This window comes from Labrus mixtus, chromosome 5 (assembly GCF_963584025.1).
Source record: "Labrus mixtus chromosome 5, fLabMix1.1, whole genome shotgun sequence".
NCBI lineage: Eukaryota > Metazoa > Chordata > Actinopteri > Labriformes > Labridae > Labrus > Labrus mixtus.
In genome coordinates this window covers 3278022-3291074 of record NC_083616.1, presented here as the reverse complement: position 1 = coordinate 3291074, position 13053 = coordinate 3278022, and the positions used below count along the sequence as shown (strand labels likewise).

Sequence of the window (13053 nt, the reverse complement as noted above, 5' to 3'; positions counted from 1 at the left end):
GTTTCTAAATGTGTCTAGTTACACATATAAAAATATTTAAATTCAACTCCTGTAGGAAAATCCGTGAGAGCTGCTGAAACTTCAGGTACCTGGAACCTTATTGGTTGAAAATTTGATTTTTTTTTTTTTTTTTACATGTGCCCTAAATAGCATATGATGGGTCAAATTAGGGGTTATTTGGGATGCTGAATCCATTGCAAGCATTTATTTTGCACCACACTCCTTGGTAGAGAAACGACCATGCCCACTTTCCCCGCTCTTTTGAAAACCCTTTGTTTAGGTGGAAATCAATGTTGCTTGTTGCATGTGAATTATAAAGTATCTTCATAGGTCTATTTATAAATGTATTAGTGATGGTAACTACCTTTTATTAAATGTTAAATGTTGCTGTTGGTTAACATTTGTAGCAAGAGAGTGAGTTTTGAGTGGCAGGTGCCAGACGTGCTCAAGCCATTCTGTGGATCATGGACAGACACAATAGATTCCACACATATCAAATAATATTCACCGGTCAAAGAGATATTGCAAGATGATTTTAACTCTGATATGTACGTATTACTTACATTATTTACAACTGTAAGTATTGAATGTCACTACATTTATTAATAATATATAAGGAGTGCACTGTCATCAAACTAGCTTATAGCTAGCAAACACTAGGTAGTCTGGTTAGTTAGCTAACATCAACACACCCCAAGTGCATCTGATTACTATTTTACTTGAATGATAGCTGACTGCCTCATGCTAACATTAGCTAGCTAGCTATCGTCAGTGGTTTGTTTTGGTTTCTCAAGGTCTTTTTGCAGTAATTGTACATCTGACCCCCTATTTGCTTCAAAATACAACATAGTAGAGAAGATATCTGTCCACATGACAAAGGATGTCTTGCATATCACAAGAATGATTACAGATATTTTTTTTAAATTAAGATTCTACGAGACAGATGGTCATTACTCCAAGACAGAAGATGTAGGAAGGAAAACTGATGAGGAGCGAGATGTTGTGTTTTATGAGCTCTGTGAATGGTTAGACCTGGAACTCGAGCATGGGGTTATGACACTTGACCAAGTCCGCATAAAAATGCAGCAGTTCGATCAGTCACTGGATAAGAGTCTCTCATATTCAAAGAAGTGGCTGAAGCAGAAGCTCCTAGAGAAATACCAGGATACCCTGTATTTCAAATTACAGAAAAGGAGAGCAGATGTTCACTGTTTCAAAGATAAGACCAGCAACATCCTTCGAGAGCAACATGCTAACATTAAGTTTGGAAATGAGAAGACTCAAATCTTAAAGACTGCACTTAATTTGCAATGACATCACCACCATTGATGTAGATCCAAAGTCATACCCAACTGCACACAGTATGACTGATATCCCTAGTCAGCTGGCACTTGTTCCTGAGAGCTTTCAGATGTTGTTGAGACCTATAGTGAGGACGGATGAAAGAGTAGCCATTTGGGGACAGAACTTCACAAAGGCCTTTTGGCCTCGGTCAGGGGTATTGCCTTACATGACGGGGCTTGCCATACAACTGGATCATAGATTTGGGTCAAAGTGGATGCTCAACAAGTTACTCCGGTTAGGGTACACAGAGTCTTATGCAGAAATACAAAATTACAAACACTGCTTCTTCAATGACAAGAATGGAGTGGGCATCTCTGATGCTTCTGGCGCTCTTGGTACCATTGTTGAAGAAACTGACAATCAGATAGATGATAAGATTGAGGTTGACATCCAACTTGGGGGTCTATTAGTTACGACAGCTGGTAAAAGTGAAATACAAAGTTACAATCAGACGAACATCATGGATGTCAATCTGCTCAGTCACTCAGTTTGTCAGAGACCATATAGATTTGAACATTGTTTAAATTTATGGGAACACTCCTCGAATGTGACCCTAATGACCACAAGACCATCTTCACCACTCTCAGTGGGGTGCATGCGTCTCTCCAGGGACAAAGTCACCATAGTGACCTTCAATCTCCCCATCTGACTCAAGTAAGGGAATTTTATCAGATATATGGCCAATCTGGGAATAAATTCCTTACCAACCAATTTCTACACCAATGTGTTTCTAAATGTGTCTAGTTACACATATAAAAATATTTAAATTCAACTCCTGTGGAAAATCCGTGAGAGCTGCTGAAACTTCAGGAACCTGGAACCTTATTGGTTGAAAATTTGACATCTTTGATTTTTTTTTTTTTTACATGTGCCCTAAATAGCATACGAGGGGTCAAATTAGGGGTTATTTGGGATGCTGAATCCATTGCAAGCATTTATTTTGCACCAAAACCACTCCTTGGTAGAGAAACGACCACGCCGACTTTCCCCGCTCTTTTGAAAACCCTTTGTTTAGGTGAAAATCAATGTTGCTTGTTGCATGTGAATTATAAAGTATCTTCATAGGTCTATTTATAAATGTATTAGTGATGGTAACTACCTTTTATTAAATGTTAAATGTTGCTGTTGGTTAACATTTGTAGCAAGAGAATGAGTTTTGAGTGGCAGGTGCCAGACGTGCTCAAGCCATTCTGTGGATCATGGACAGACACAATAGATTCCACACACATCAAATAATATTCACCGGTCAAAGAGATATTGCAAGATGATTTTAACTCTGATATGTAAGTATTATTAAATTTGAGTTGATGTAATTCATGTAACATTGCTACTTAATGTTTTACTGACCTCAACAGAGTCATCTGTAGCAGCAGCCAATGCTGCTCTCACAATCAAAGTGTCAGCATCATTGTCACACTGCTCCACGGTGATCTGATGTTTCCGGAACGTTGAAGAGAGGAGATGGATAAGCAAACTCTTGTTATGAATGTTGTCAAATGTATCATATCTGGTCGAATCTGTAGATTACAGCAGGAGTTCTTGGTATGCTGGATGTGGTCATGATCTTTTGGCTACTATAGCCATCAAAGACCACAATGATCTTCTGAGAGTGACTGCCAAGACACTGCACAAACCTCAGGTAACTGCCTGCAATCACCTGCCAAGTCTGACCGTGTTCCCACTTTACCAAGTAGAGAAGCCATCCTCCATCAACCACCAGACTGGAGCAGGGTTGGTCTGTAAGGTCAAGCGAATCGGCCAAGTCTTTCAAGCTTGTTTTGGAAAAGCCTGCTTTGTTCGCCTTGTTCATTTTTTGACATTTTTTGTTGAACAATGACAAGGGGAAGGGAGTCAGCTCATACTCTAAGCTTGTCTCAACTGTCATATCCTGTTGGGCAAAGATTATCAGTCAATGTCACTGACTGTCGGGGCGCTGGTGGCGCAGTGGTTAGTGTGCGCGTGCCCCATATATGGAGGCTGTAGTCCTCAGGTTCAAATCTGTGGCTCCTTTCCTGCATGTCATTCCCTACTCTCTCTTCCTGATTTCCAACTCTATCCAGTGTCCTGTCTCTCAAATAAAGGCACAAAAAGCCCAAAAATAAATCTTTAAAAAAATGTCACTGACTGTCTATCCAGCTTTATCTGCATTTACCTCCCAACTTCAGCCGCTCTCTCAGCGTTGACTGTGTCACCCACAGTGCTCATGAATCCTGTTGAGAAGGACACAAGCAACTCGATCGTGGTCAAATGGGTTGTTCTTCTTAAACCTTTCGAGGGTAAGTCCAACTGCTTCAGCGTCTCACTTCATCAGTGTTCTGGAAAGGTCTTTGTGGAGTTGATTGTGTTTCTTGACACCTTCCTTCATGCACTAGTTGACATCGGAGAAGTGGTTGAGGGTCTGCATCCAGCACTTGTGGCCTGAATCACTATTTCTCATCCTCCCTCTGCTCAACCCACCATCTGACTTGGCCGCCTTCATCAGTTTCAATACAACCCACCCAACCTTGAAATGATGGGTAGATTCACCTGCTTTATGATATCCTGCCTATAAGTAAGTACATTCGTTTTTAATTGTTTATTTACAGCAAGCTGACAAAGTACTTTACATTTTTTTTAATCTAAAATAAAATGTAAAACACACCTACACAAATATATTCCAACGTCAACAGACAATAATATGGGAAAAAAGCAAAGAATATATCTGACATCGTATTGAAAGTGGGCCTAAAAGACAAAATAATAAAGTTTTCTTTAGTCTAAGCTTGTTTGGCTTTGACAAAGTAAAACGTTTTCTCTATTGCCGTCATTAACCAGCTAACGCTAACGTTAAACGTTAACGTTAAAGCACCAGCCGAGCAACCGGAGAGACTAACGTTACATTTTCTTACTTGACATGTTTACTTTTCAGGTGCTGCATCATCACTGTGGTGCTCCTGTGCCTCGCCATATCGCTATTGCAAAGCTTGAAACTAACTCGTGTTTTTATGCATTGTGAAGTGCTCCCATACTTTAGAAGATTTCGATTGAACCGTTCTCTCCGCTCTGCTATGTTTAATATCTGAAATTAGTGATGTGTAGTTCGTGAACGAATCATCTGGGTGAACGAACTGAACTGAATCACTTACTGAAAAGAGTCGTTCTTTTCTCAACTTCAGTTGCGCTCTCCTCTCTCCCGTCTCGTGTCTCTCTCTCTAGACCGTAAGAGTCACTCAAAGCCTGTGTGTGTGTGTGTGTGTGTGTGTGTGTGTGTGTGTGTGTGTGTGTGTGTGACTGAGGCTGGTGACTCGCAGTCTCGCTCGTGTTTCGTTCACTGAACGTACTGAGAGGAAGAGAGTGACTCGGAGGCGGAGCTCTCGTTCAGTTCGTTCAGTGAACGAACTGAACGAGAGCTCCGACATGAATCACTGAATGAACTGAGAGGAAGAGTGGAGCTCTCGTTCACTGAACGAACTGAACAGAACGGTCGGGGAAAATAAATGTGATTGTTTTAGCAGCTTTCAGTTTGCAAACTGTAACTTTATCCAACTAAATTCTCAGCTCATTGGTTTATTATTCACCACCGGCTGTTCTCAGTACGATCGCGAGCAGAACTAAACGTTCGGCCGTGTTTCAGCTTATTAAATTCTGATTCACAGACAGAGCTGCAGAGAAGTACTGAACGATTCGGTGAATGAATCTTTTGAACGAATTAATTTACTGAACTGATTCTACTGATTCAGTACACTGAAAAGAACTGCTTTTCACATCACTATCTGAAATACCAGCTCCGCTCTCTCACGCTCTAGCTCCGCCACGCTGTGCTGTCGGCATGTAAACAGTTCGGCGTGTACGTCACCACAGTCTGCGACAAAGGGAGTGACGCATTAATCGCGCGTCGCAACGAATCGATAATGAAATTCGTCGCCAACACTTTTATTAATCGTTTTTTGACGATTTTATCGATTCGTTGTTGCAGCACTAATATTTTTATTTTTATTCATCGTGAATTCATAAGGGGGTAAATTAAAGGGATATTTTTGTTAAGGTAGCAGCGTACGGATCAACAACGGAAGCGTTTCAGCGCAGAGCCTTTATCAGCGCTTTGTTTGTCATCTATTTTCTTTTTGCGCTCGTGCACCTGAAGTTTTATTTCTGTTTGAGTGTGCTGCTTTTTTCTGTTTTGAATTAGGCCTATCCTAGAACCCACAATGCAACAGGAAACATTTACAAAAATGTGGACTACAAATCGATTATTGATTACATTTTCTTTGTAACCGATTATTATTTAATGAATGAGTACCGGGTACCCGAGTACTCGTTTGTACCCCTAGTGTACTACAATGATTTAATAATTTAATGATTAAGCTTCCAGTGTTAATTTTCTGTAATAAGGTGAGAGTTAATACACTGCACTGTATGCAAGTGCATTTAGACACTTAATTGAATTTGTGTAAATAAGTCGTTTTTTAGGGTACCTGTATGAGTGTAAATAAATATATATTATAAAAACGTGTGCTGTCTCTGAAAGTGCTCTTTGGGTTACTTTCTTGCCTTTACATAACAATAATTCATAACTAAAACAACAAGGCATATTGATTAGATGTAAATTGTGCTGTTTTACAAACTAATACTATCTTTGTCATTGCAGAAAACATCATGTACACCACAGCAAGCATCCGTCTTGACAGATAGCATCCTCAACATGCTCGTCGCTGACATGAGGCCTCTGACGATGGTTGAAAATTAAGATGTAACTTCACTACAATGATCCCCACCTTGAACCCTGGCTACACTCTTCCCTCAAGGACCCATTTCACAAAGCTCATGGAGACGTCCAAGCAGTAACCTGCTGTTTTTGCACTTTTGTTTGCACTGTCAATGAACTAATGTTCTGTTTTTGAATAAACATGTGGAAATTCAAAATGTTGTTTTTTTTATCCGATTCATCGATTAATCAGAAAAATAATTAACCGATTAATCGATTATTAAAATAATCGTTAGTTGCAGCCCTACAAAATATGCAATATGATCTACGAACGTTCAGTTCAAATTGTCTTTTTAGTCCACAGAAAAAGAAGGACTTTCACTTTGCGATTAACGCTTTACCCCCCCAAACCAATGACGTTTGATCATCCAGGACAGAGCAGCATAACTAGATGTTTTTCTATATTTTGGAATTTTAGATGATTATTCTTTTAATAACTACAAAACAAAATGGGGAGAAATAGCTCATAGCGGACGGAGGAGCGAGATTGAGCGAGTGTGTCATTACGCACAGAGGAGAAAGATGAAACAGTTCACCTGTTCTATTGTAACTTCATTTCCAAGAGTAAAGTGTGCTCTACACTGCAGACTGTAGTCTCTGTTAACAGAATGTTGCTGTCAAAACAGCTTCAACGTCCCATGAGTGCATTGATGTCTGCACGTCTGCTCGCCACACTCACTGCTCTAATTATAATGAAGTGTTAAAACGGTCATAAGATATAGTGTGTGAAGTTTTATTTGAGGTTTGCTGTCTGTTGAAGTAAGACATTTCCTAATTTGAACGTTAATACAAAGGCCTATTACTAACAATTATTAAAAATAGATACAGTCGGTATTGCGTCATAGTTGGGGGCGGGGCCTCCCGTGGGGGAAAAGAATTACAGAAAAAAAAAGAACTACAAAACGATTACTCGAGTACTCGCTTTAACAACGGGAAGAGTAATCAATTAGAGAAAATTTTGCATTTCTGCACCCCTAATGTACACTCATAAAATTTCCCAACAACATGTAGGTTTAGTTATGCACCTTATTGTTGCAGGTCTAGAGAAGATGAATCCCCTCACTGTGAGGATATTTGACACCACCAAAGTTGTGCACAGATTCCTGGATATGTGCACCACCAGTGGGTGGAGCTGTGGCACAGCTGAAGTGATTTATCAAAAAATCAATGACGCCTTGCAGGAAAGTAACATCCCTTGGAGAAATTGTGTAGGTCTCTCAATCGACAATGCACCTGTAAATACAGGGGCCAAAAATTCAATTGCAGCCAGAATGCTGAGGGAAAATGGCAGTATTTACATACATGGATGCCCCTGCCATATTATTCACAACACTGCCAAACATGCAGGGCAGAGGTTTTTGGAAGTAAGTTCAAACATTTACACTTTATATTACCAATCTGTTAAGTCCAATGCCAAGTAAAAAAGTTTGCTGTATAGTGTTGTAATAAATCTTTGATTTCTTGTTTTGCAGATATCTAAACTGCTGCACATTTCAGTGCGATGGTTAAGCCTGGAGAGGTCTATTACTCAAATTCTGCGGCAGTATGGACCACTTACTAGCTATTTTAAGTCTTTAAGTAGGTTGCTTATTTAATTGACAGTAGTACAGGTGCATTACATGAGACTAAATATTTACTTTTAAGAACAGATTAGAAACAACAAGGGTTTAGAAGGCTGGTGGATGTATTTTCCAACCCCCTGACAGAAGTCTACCTCCTCTTCTTCCAAGCAACGCTGCCAATGTTCTCCACACTGAACCTCCTCCTCCAGAGAGAAAAGTCCTCCATCTTCCTGCTCCATGGAGAGGTAAAATGGAAAGGTTGGGCTATCCTGCTGCCCTGTATGTCTGCCTAGTTTTTCATTGGATGATATGTCCTTTTTTGAGTAATACATGGAAATCTTTTATGAACTACAATTTTGCAAATGACGAAGTTCATCTTGAAACTGTGTGCGAGGTTCATGAAGCTGATAGCACTACAGGGCCGACAAGTCCATGACATCCTCTACAAGGACCCACTAAACCAACTGCCAGGTAATGCTTTCAAGTCTCATAAGGAGATAAACCTGTATGCTCATTGTCCACAAATACACTTTTTTGTGAAGGTTGTTGTTATGAGTTGAGTGAGATCTCTGATGTGATGGAAAAGGCATAAAATGTATATGTAGTCTATAGGTAAAACCCGTAAATATTGTTTAAACTACCTGTATTTAATATGCTTTATCTCTTTCTTTTCTCTCTCTCTGATAGGAGAAAAGCTTATATTGTGGCTTCACCACCAGAGCTACCCTCAACAGGCTCCTTGAGGCTGGAGACATCACACCTCAGGAGGTGCAGCTATTCCAGCAGGCAGCACTGGTGTTTCTGATCAGGGCTGTGGAGTATAGCATCAACAAACTCCCCCTGAAGGAGGCCCGTATGAAGCACGCTAAATTTATTAATGTGCAGCAGAGGGCTGAGTGTGGATTGGAAGATGTCCTATACTTTGTTAACAGGCAAGGGTTTCCACATCGTCCAGAGTTTCAACATATTGAACAGATTGTTTAGTTTAATGATGATCATGGTCACAAAACAAATCCTGTTTTTTCTCCCACAGTATCTTAATCAGTTCTTTACATATGGTGCTCTTTTTAGATTTCAGGAACTACTTCCTTTCCATGGGCCACAGGAACAGGACAAGGTGAGTGAGGAGTTCCTGGAGTATCAACTCATGGAGATCCCCATGCCCCAAGATCCCACCACCTTTAATGTTGAGGAGTTTTGGGGGAGTATGTCCTCAACCATGAGCAAGAAAATAAGAAATATAAGAAAGGTAAGAAATATTTGGCACCACCTGACATACACATAATTAACTGAAATAGTAAAAGCAAAACATTTGAGTAATAGTTGGTTCCTTTTTTTCAAAGGTGACCGGTTTGAGCCAGTTTGGGAGGCTATCTAAGATAGCAGCATTAGTTTTAGAGCTCCCACACTCAAATGCATGGAGCAGCAGTACATGAAAACAGACACTTTTTGATAACTTTAGCTATTGTGAACAAACTTTAGTAGATACATAGATTAAATATAAGAACCCCAAAAAGGGTATAATATGCACATTACAGCCTTGCTAACAGCCATACAAGTTAGCTAACTCTACACAGGGAAATACGCTTATATTTTTTAACAAATAATCGTGACTTTAAATCACATCTTAATCCCTTCGACCGGCGGAACAAACTGTTATAAACTCTCTCATATTAACTTTTTTTAGTACAAATAAATGATATCCGTCGACCTCCGTTTCTGTCACATTTTCTGTGACGTGCTACCCAACTAAATGTACTACTGAGCGGCTCTGCGCATGCGCGAAGCAAATTAATACAACCTGATCCTGAAATCGTTAATAACAAAATATAATACATTACCAAAACATGTTCTACATTTTTGACAACACAAATGGACTGAGTAGTGGTGTAATTTAAAATGATTCAGAACTTGGAACATTATTTGATGCAGCACAACTCCACGAAACACCATCTTCCTTCTTTGCTGTTCCATGGCAATGTTTCCCACTATAGTTAGTTAGATAACAGGAAATGTACTAATAACATTGTCATGCCGCTGTGAATGTAGTTTATATTTTCCACAGCACAAACTACAGGATAGTACAACACTTGCATTAACAGTATACACGCTTTAACAACACCAAAAGTTACTTTTAAGAAGAAACGATTTCATTCGCAATGGATTATGGGATGTGTAAAATTATGTACACAGTCTTGTACCTTTGCCTTTTTTCTCGTTTTTGAATGCCGTGTTGATGCCGAATTAAATGTACTATAGTCACTAGTGTTGTGGTAGCTGGGTGTCTTGGTTCCAGGCCCCAATCTATTGATATAGGAATTTGTGAAAAATCAAAGGAAGATTTGAATGAGGAAATTTACTTCCGGGACCAGAGCCACGTTGGGTGGGTGCGTTCATGTAATCCTACAATGTGCCACATCATTAATTTACTTTTTATTTTATTTTTTACCGGAGCCTTACACTGTGTGCAATAGTAATTAAAACAGAGGTGATCTTCTTTTCATCGTTTTATTTTATTAGCCTACTTAACAAAGTTCTCTTCTTTTCAGACTTACCCGCACGGTCCAGTCCGTGTCCACTGTGTCCACACCTTACAGTCTATGGTCCACACAAATCCAAGACAGTTTCTTATTTTCAGCGAGGTTTGGATCTGAGTGAGAAGAAAGCCTTCATAAATCCAGCCGTAGATCCGAACGAACACCGTAAAGCCTCTGGTTACTTTCACTTTTGCTGCAGACCTCACTTCCTGTTTGCATAATGAAGCAGAAAATCAAAGACAAGAAAAAAACAGACTAGAACTCACTTCCTGTTTGCATAATGAAGCAGAAAACCAAAGACAAGAAAAAAACAGACTGACAATAGAATAAAGAATCTAAATCCTTGTTTTCTATTCAGATTCCTAACACTTACAGCAGTATCTGGATCCTTTTGCTTCTGCCTTGTCTAACCTTTTCATTTGAAAAAACAGTTCTGAGGGACTACAGATGCTCAAATAGCCTACTCACGAAATGTTTAACACATCACATAAGGTAAAAAAATAAAAATAAAATATGTCTGACCTGAGAATGAGGCTCGTTTCTCAACTAGTTTCACAAAATGTGACTTCTTGTTGTGAACAGCACAGTCACTTTTACTATTTATTTCTTCATTTATTTAAATAGGGACAGTGCACATTAATGAACATAAAACATGTAAATGTGACAGATTATAGCCATAGGATAATTTCAACCCTTGGCAGGTTGTTGGTAAACACGAAAGTAAAGTTACATACAATCACAATGACAAGCAAAAACCAATACAACAAGTAATGACAAAACAACAACATATAGTGTACATTAATTTAGGTGGGGTTAGGTGTCTTGCCAGAGGATACATTGGACATGTTGCTGCGGGAGCTGGGGATCGAACCCCCAAGCTTCTGGTTAAGAGTCGACCGACTCTACCAACTGAACCACAGCCGCCCCTTTGAGGTCAAGGTCCATGCCTCCCTAATGTTACCACAAGAAACTTATTTGTCCAACTTTCTCTAGTAATCTGATTTTCCATTCCTTATCTTGCACCGTCATTCCTTTTTCATGGAATTATAGATTAATTCATACAGTATTTCCCTGTTAAAATGTGTGTTTCTTTTGGAGGAGAGTTAGTTTGATATCTTTTACGATCCATGGGTTATGGTTTTGGAAACACTACTGATTCTGTGTGAATTCAGGTATGAGGTTAGTGAGTCACTCAGAAGGTCGATGTCCTCATTGCATTCTTTGAAGAATAAACTGCAGTTTGTAATTTCCATGCAGCCTCCTTGCAGCCTCTGAGTCGTTCTACAGCATTGTTGGTTCACGTCATAATTTATTCCGACTGTGTGGTTGGAAGATGGAAATTAGTTTATTTATTTTTTTCTCAACTGATAGAAGCCGCAAGTCTTGAGGTACAGGGAGGTTCCAGGTTTGGTCTGTAGGTTAGGCAGTATTACACCCTACAGTTTGCAGCCTGCTGGAACATCAGGAGTAGAGGAAGAAGAAGAAGAAAGATGTGTTTGTGCCTCTGTTTCTACTCTGTTTATTGTCAAAAATTAGTTGTAACAAAGAGTTATAAAGAAAGGAACAGAAGGTAGGAAATCATTGTAATGAGACTGGATGGGTCTGGCATAATGTGTAAAAAAACAAGGATGTAGACCCAATTGCAGATGTTACTATAAAGAGCATTTTTTCAAAAGAAATGCAGAAAAACAAAAGCTTATTCTTTCAAATGTCCAAAAAACTGAAAAATGAATTAACCTTAGTGAGCGGCCTGTGACCGCCTGTAACATGAATTGATAAGAGTTAATGTTGATAGTCTGTCATCTCTATGGCTGAGATTTCTGTTGATTCCAGACAAATAAAATCATTGTTTGAACCTTTGAAACTTGTTAAACCGTGTTAAAGGTAGATATATTAGTTAAACCACGGATAAAACAGAGAAACATTAACTACTGACCGTTATTTCTGGCGCCGACATCACCATAGTTACAGCCTTGCTAACAGCCATATCAAGTTAGCTAACTCCAACTCTTCACAGGGAAATACGCTTATATTTTTTAACTCACATCTTAATCCCTTCGACCGGCGGAACAAACTGTTATAAATTCTCTCATATTAACTTTTTTTAGTACAAATAAATGATATCCGTCGACCTCCGTTTCTGTCACATTTTCTGTGACGTGCAACCTAACGACATGTACTACTGAGCAAATTAATACAACCTGATCCTGAAATCGTTAATAACAAAATATAATACATTACCAAAACATGTTCTACATTTTTGACAACACAAATGGACTGAGTAGTGGTGTAATTTAAAATGATTCAGAACTTGGAACATTATTTGATGCAGCACAACTCCACGAAACACTGTGGCCCTTTCCGAATAGTCACAGTTCAGTAGGCAGTACGTACTTTTCAGTAGGAGTTTCAGTATACTGAACTTTCGTGGTCATTCAGTAGTCATTTTTTGGGTCCACCTCAGTATACTGAACATTTCAGTATGGATACTAACTTCCGGGTTTCATGCAGTATGGGTCGGATGCGTGCTTTCAGGAAATGAATTGTATACTAACTCCCACAATGCTGTGCGAAATTAAACATAAATCGTCACGTCCGCCTCCAAATCAAAACAAACGAGCATGGATTAATATAATAAATTTATAGTTTAGAGTTAAAGTCCAGACTGAAACCACTACTTTTAATTAACAACAGAAAATATAACAAATATCTGCATTATTATAAAACCTTTCCCCCTTTATTTAAATAATGATTTCACTATTTAAATGCGTCTTTATTTGTTTATTTTACTTTATATTCCTATTTATATACTAAATAATGTTATTTAGTTATTTAATCTGTCTTTTACTTGATTTACATTGTGATA

At 38.9% G+C, this 13053-nt stretch overlaps 1 protein-coding gene and 1 long non-coding RNA gene across 3 annotated transcripts in view; both read right to left on the bottom strand.

Moving 5' to 3' along the window:
• LOC132973737 (uncharacterized) overlaps positions 1–10264 on the bottom strand; it is a 31669-nt gene extending 21405 nt beyond the window's left edge. The window contains exon 1 of one of the 2 annotated variants that reach the window (XM_061037292.1): positions 10206–10264. The gene's annotated coding sequence lies outside the window, so the exon portion shown is untranslated. The remainder of the gene's footprint in view (positions 1–10205) is intronic. The other variant, XM_061037293.1, reaches the window with a different exon arrangement.
• LOC132973735 (uncharacterized) lies at positions 5947–6842 on the bottom strand. The gene is made up of 2 exons (XR_009673068.1): positions 6141–6842; positions 5947–6106 (listed from the first exon to the last, which is right to left on the bottom strand). It is a non-coding gene; the product is annotated as an uncharacterized LOC132973735 (long non-coding RNA).
• Positions 10265–13053: the final 2789 nt, after the last annotated feature.